This window comes from Callospermophilus lateralis, unplaced genomic scaffold (assembly GCF_048772815.1).
Source record: "Callospermophilus lateralis isolate mCalLat2 unplaced genomic scaffold, mCalLat2.hap1 Scaffold_120, whole genome shotgun sequence".
Lineage (NCBI taxonomy): Eukaryota > Metazoa > Chordata > Mammalia > Rodentia > Sciuridae > Callospermophilus > Callospermophilus lateralis.
In genome coordinates this window covers 1,163,463-1,169,904 of record NW_027512320.1, presented here as the reverse complement: position 1 = coordinate 1,169,904, position 6,442 = coordinate 1,163,463, and the positions used below count along the sequence as shown (strand labels likewise).

General features: G+C 38.9%; 1 pseudogene; it reads right to left on the bottom strand.

Moving 5' to 3' along the window:
* Positions 1–1,369: 1,369 nt before the first annotated feature.
* LOC143386701 (V-type proton ATPase 116 kDa subunit a 2 pseudogene) lies at positions 1,370–3,095 on the bottom strand (annotated as a pseudogene).
* Between the last annotated feature and the right edge of the window lie 3,347 nt (positions 3,096–6,442).

The following is a 6,442-nucleotide window of genomic DNA, read 5'->3' as shown; positions in this document are numbered from 1 at the left end:
TTCATGTTCTTAATTGTTTTCTCTGCTGTGCAGAAGCTTTACCAATTTGACGGAATACCAACTATTGATTCTTGGTTTTATTTTTTGAGATTTTGGGAGGGGTCTTGTTAAGGAATTTGGAAGCTGAACCAATATGTTTTAGTATTGAACCTATGTTTTCTTTAAGCATTTGCAGGAATCCTGGTCTATTTCCTAGATTTTTTATTCATCTTTTTGTGCAGGGTGAGAGAGAGGGATCTAACTTCATTTTTTTACATATGAATATCCAGTTTTCTTAACAACATTTGTTAAAAAGCCTATCTTCAATGTTACTTTTTGACACCTTTGTTGAATATTAGATGACTGTATCTATGTGAGTTTGTCTATGTGTATTCTATACTATTCCATTGGAATTCATGCCTATTTTGATGATTATATATATATATATATATATATATATATACACACACACACACACACACACACACACACACACACACACACACATTTAACTATCGCTCTGTAGTATAATTGATGGCGGCTGGGGACTGTGAATTGTAAAGTAACAACTTTCCTCTGCAGGGGCTTATGTGTAGTGGCTGTATCTAAGGAATTGTTGGCTATTTGCAATTGTAGGGCCTGTGAATGCAGAATCCTATATTCTGATCTATAGTACAGAAATGTCCACCCTGGCTGGTGCATTTCCTCACAATTCTACCCATTCTCATGACTGAGATAGAAAGTCAGTGGCTTGTTTTCACCTAATCTCCTCCTGATACTATAGGGAGTACTGGTTTAGAGTTAGCAATTACCAGGAGTGATTTGCTCTTGGGTAAGCTCCACCCCACTCTCCTTTACTGTGATGATGGGGTAGGTATTTGGGTAACCTTCAGCTAAAAGTAATTCTTCTATAGTTTCATTCTAGTTGAATTATTGAGACCACGTGTTTAAAAGTTATTCCTTATGGTTTCATTTTTTACTATCTGAAGGTGGAAAGAAACTATATATATTTATTTATTTATTGACATAATAAACTCTGTATCTTTTAAAATAAGGTTTAAAAGGAATCAAGTATCTAGAACCATTTTCAATTAGCCTTCCAAAATTGGCTTCTTTCCCCCAATCCTGTATTTAGAAACAAATAACTTTAGTATAATATTTGGCATGACCTTACACTTGCTTGTAATAAAAACCAAAAAATTATGTATCTGAAATTGATAAGTGTTACAAAATATTTAACATATGAAGAAGAGGTATATCTTATAGAATTATTTGGCTACATCATAAGGTAATCAATGAAGACAGAACTTTTCCTATCATAAATTTGACATATTTGAAATTCTGCATGATATTCTCCATAATTCTGAAAGCATTGGTTACAGCAATATGATCATGCCATGTTGTCACTGCCACTCAACTTCCATGAAATTAGACTGAATGAGAAAGGAACAAATTTGGTGCCTGCACCAACGTAGAATTTGTTCTGAAATTCTACCCAGTGGAGACATATGGTATGAAGAAATGCAGAAAGCCCTTCCATGATCAAGAGGATGAAAATAGAGTCAAAACTGCAAAGAGAGCAATCACTGGGAGCAGTGCAAGACACAGTGGATGGTGTACACTTGTAGGCCCACTCGCATCAGCATGGCCCACAGGACATCAGAGAGCAGTGCATGAGTACTGAGTGCCCAGAGCCACAGGTAGGGTGCAGTGTTGGACATGAAGCTAAGAGAGTACTCAATGGAGTGAATTACTTGTGTTAATAGTATTTCTCCAAAATGAAACTCTTTGCATGGCATTTCTCTGCATCCATCTTCCATTTGGTTATTTCTCTCTTCTATATCCTGGTTTCCCAGCAGAGAAACAACTTCCTCACTATTTTTCCTTACAAGTGTGTAACCAACTCTGCACATTGTGTAGCCACAACAAGAAAACTGGTTTTCCCAAAAAGACAGTACTGTGACAAGCAGCAGAACTTTCTGGACCTGCTCCTGCCTTGGGTAAAGGCCACTTGATCTACTTGCTGGGAATATGAACAAGTTGATGAACTCAATCAGAATGCTGGGAGCTTTCTTGTAAGTTACTGCCAGAAACATGAGCCACTTATAGACAGTCATAAAGATGAGGTATCACAGACATTTTCATTTTGAAAGAATTTAGGAAAGTGAGGTGATTGTTTGCTATGTTCCAAATTGGGTCAATCCCCAAAGGATAAGAGTGTCGGAAAACTCCAGGAATGGCTCAGTCCAACTGCAGCACCCTATTGTGCCTCAGGACACCGTCGTTCCACAGAGCCATCTTCTCAGGCTCCTGCTGAGTGTGACTGGATCTGCACATGGCAGACACATTCCACTGAGAGCCAAAGATGTTCAGTGACTTGGAGAAGCAGTCATTGTAGATGAGGCCTGTGTACACTGAGAACAGTCCCATGAGCAGAAAGATGTATCGGCCATTGAGAAACATCCTCAAGATGTCCTGCAACTGGTTCAGTCCAGGATGATTTTCATTTATTACCAATAAGAGGGCAAATAAGAACATCACAAATCTGAGGCCAAGGTCTCCGAACACCACTGCAAACAAAACTGGGAATGTGATGTTGGAAAAGAGCTGGATTCACTTCCCTGTAGCTCCCAATGCCATAAGCATCCATGATGCTCTGAAATCCCTGGATGAATCTGTTGGTCCATATTAGGGTTGAGGGTGTTTCTTTTGTGGGGATTGTGTTCATAAATGAGGAGATGGTATCCCTGCTCTCTCCCAAGCCCTCCTCTAGCACCCTGCGCAGGTCAAGCAGATCACCCTCAGGGCAACAGACCTTGGGGATGAGGCACTTGTCAGTCCAAGCTGGACATGTTCAGCATATGGTAAATGGCTTTCATTTTCTTCACCTGGATTATGTGGCTGTTCACTGGCTCAGCAGCTTTACACAGCACTTGCCTTAAATAATCTTCAGTTTTGTGAAGCACAGTGTAGAGATCCTGGATCACAGTATTCAACCCCTTCTGAATCTCCTTTCACTTCTCAACAGTGTTTGAATAGGAGTAGATATGGCAGTAGTAATAGTCACATACCTTCCTGACCTTGTGGCCAATCTGCTCTCCCCAAAAGGATATCAAAAAGATGGAAGGTCAGAGGGAGGCAGCAGTCTGTGTTGCTCCGTGATCCAGATCTCACCTAGTCAGAATACTGCATCTCTGAGAGTGTTAGAAGACCCCTACACAGCTGATTTCCACAGAAATCACCAGCAGCTGTGACTCTGCACAGGGCTGGACCTCAGCTTTCAAGTAGGACTCCTGACTCCTGCCTCCCCAAACCCAAAGCCTGAAGTTCTATCCCATTTAGGGCTGGTTGGCACCTTAGCAGAATCACCTATCAGCACCTTTGCAGAACTCTTAGACTTTGCTCACCTCCCATGGAGGTCACTCAGCTACTACCTACCCACAGAACAATGTCATCACCCGCTCCCCCCACCTTACCAGACACCCCAGCCGGTGCTGGAAGCAGACTGCCTCCACCTTGGCTCAACATTCTCACCATATTAGGTGGGGGCAGCTCCCAGATAAGATCTCCAGCAGCCAGGTACCAGGTTTGCAACCTCCCCCTTTCCCCAGCGGTGGTAACCCAACACAGTAGCTGCTCAACACAGATGTGCAGTGTGACCAGGGAGCCACCCCCGAAGCCCCGATGTGAGAAGTTCCCCAATTGGGAACTGCTAAGGGAGAGGGAGATGGGGCTAATGTTTGGAGCCTAACAGAGAGACCAGGACCTGGGAAATCTCCAGGCAAGATAGGGAGATAGTACTGGGCACCCCAGACATATCAGTGGTCCCAGAAAGAGACCCGTGAGGTGCAGTCTCCCTGCAGGGTTTGGCAGGTGGCACTCCCTGTTTTTAGGTGCCCTACACCAGGACAAATCTTCCCACCCTGGTTACCTACAACACCCTGAGGGCAGAGAAACCAGTTTACAATAGACAACGCCACCTATTGGATGAGAAGAGAAGTATGAAAGATACACATCTCTAAAACTAGCAAGAACTCTGGTTTCTTTCTTGGAATATTTGTTTCTCTTTCTCTTCTACTCCTCTATCCTCTGGCCCTCACATTCCCAATATATGTGAAACCAAAAACTTTGCATGAAATAGGATTTTGAAGACTGAGTCACCTGAATAATATAATATAGAAGTGTTGTATATGCCCTTTTTTCTTCTTTCATTTTTTCTTTTCCCCTCCAAATTTTACTATTTTAACATCCTGTATTTTTCTAAATACATATGTGTGTTTGTTTTATGTACTCTGTCTTCCCATGTACTTGTCTACCCTAAATTACTTCCTTTCTATTCTCTTGCTACTAACCCTCTTCATTAGATTTCTTTCACACTTCCTAAGATATATTAACTTTATATCATCTCATCCTATTTCCTCAGCATATCATCCTACACCCCACCCTCAGTTCAATGTCCACCTTCAGAAACTGTAAATCTTTTTACAAAATTACTGGTTATATTTTAGATAATAATTGAATACAACATTTCTGTACATTGAGACTAAACTGTAAATGTCTTAACAACAACAAATTGTTCATAAGTGGTATATTGTTGAAATTAGGATCTGTTAACATTGTCTCTCCCTACAAAGGTGACATCTTGGAACCCTATAAGAGTACTACAAACCTGATAATAAGCAGCAATAATACTCCAGACTCACAGAGCTGGAAAGGAACACACACAAGCAACATGAAAAGACAAGGGAAGAAAGGGTCCTAAACAAATCAAGACACCACACATGATTAGAATAATTGGCAGCCATAGAAGAAGGAATTACAGAGAAGGAGTTCAGGATGTACATGTTTAAAATGTTTTGTGAACTCCAGGAAGATAAAATAGAGAAAATACAGGCAGTGAAAGATCATTTTGACAATGAGCTACATAAACAAATCCAAGAAGCAAAAGATCACCTCAACAGGGAGATAGAGAATATATCTATCTATCTACCTATCTATCTATCTATATCTATCTATATCTATATCTATATATATCTATATATCTATATCTATATCTATCTATCTCTCTCTCTCTCTCTCTCTCTCTCTCTCTATATATATATATATATATATATATATATATATGTATAGGTTGCAGAATCACATTGGTCATGCAGTCATATATATATATATATATATATATATATATATATATATATATATATATATATATATATATATACACACACACACACACACACACACACACACACACACATAGTAATAATAATGTCTAAAAGCTGAGAAAGAAAGAAACCAGATTACAAATAGGGGGAAACCAATTAGGGTAACAGCAGATTTTTCAACACAGACTCTGAAAGTTAGAAGATCCTGGAACAACATATATCAAGCTCTGAAAGATAATGGGTGCCAACCAAGAATTTTGTATCCAGCAAAATTAAGCTTTAGATTTGAAGATGAAATAAAAACCTCCCATGACAAACAAAAGTTAAAATAATTTTATAGCTAGACAACGGACACTACAAAACATCCTTGGAAAATATCCCACGAAGAACAACAAAAAACAACAGTAAAAATCAGCAGAGGGAGGAAGTGCCCTAAAGGAAAAACTAATCAAAGAGGAAAACCAAGTCAAGTTAAATAACAAAAATAAACAAATATGGCTGGAAATACAAACCATGTCTCAATAGTAACCCTGAATATTAATGGCTTAAACTCACCAATAAAGAGACATAGGCTAGCAGATTGGATTTTTTAAAAAAGACCCCAAAATATGCTTTCTCTAGGAGACTCATCTGATAGGAACAGATATACACACACTGAAGGTGAAAGGTTGGGAAAAATTATATCACTCATATGGACTGCAGAAGCAAGCAGGGGGTTCCATACTCACATAAAATAAAGCAGACTTCAAGCCAAAGTTAATCAAAAAGGATGAAGATAGACATTACATACTGCTCAAGAGAACTATACACCTACAAGACATAACAATCATAAATTGCCCCAAACAATGGTGCAGCTATGTTCATCATACAAGCTCTTCTCAAGTGCAAGAGTCAAAATGACCACAACACAATAATCTTGGATGACTTTAACACATCGCTCTCACCACTGGAGAGATCTTCCAAACAAAAGTCAAATAAAGAAACTACAGAGCTCAATAACACAATTAATAACTTAGACTTAACTGACATATATAAAATATATCAACTAGCATCAAGCAGATACACTTTCTTCTCAGCAGCACATGGATCCTTCTCAAAAATAGACCATATACTGTGCCATAGGGAAACTCTTAGCAAATACAAAAAAGTAGGGATATTACCATGCATTTTATCAGGTCATAATGGAAAAAAATTATAAATCAATGACAAAATAAAGAATAAAAATTTCTGCAACACATGGAGACTGAACAATATGCTACTGAATAAACAATGGGTTACATAAGACATTAAGGAGGAGA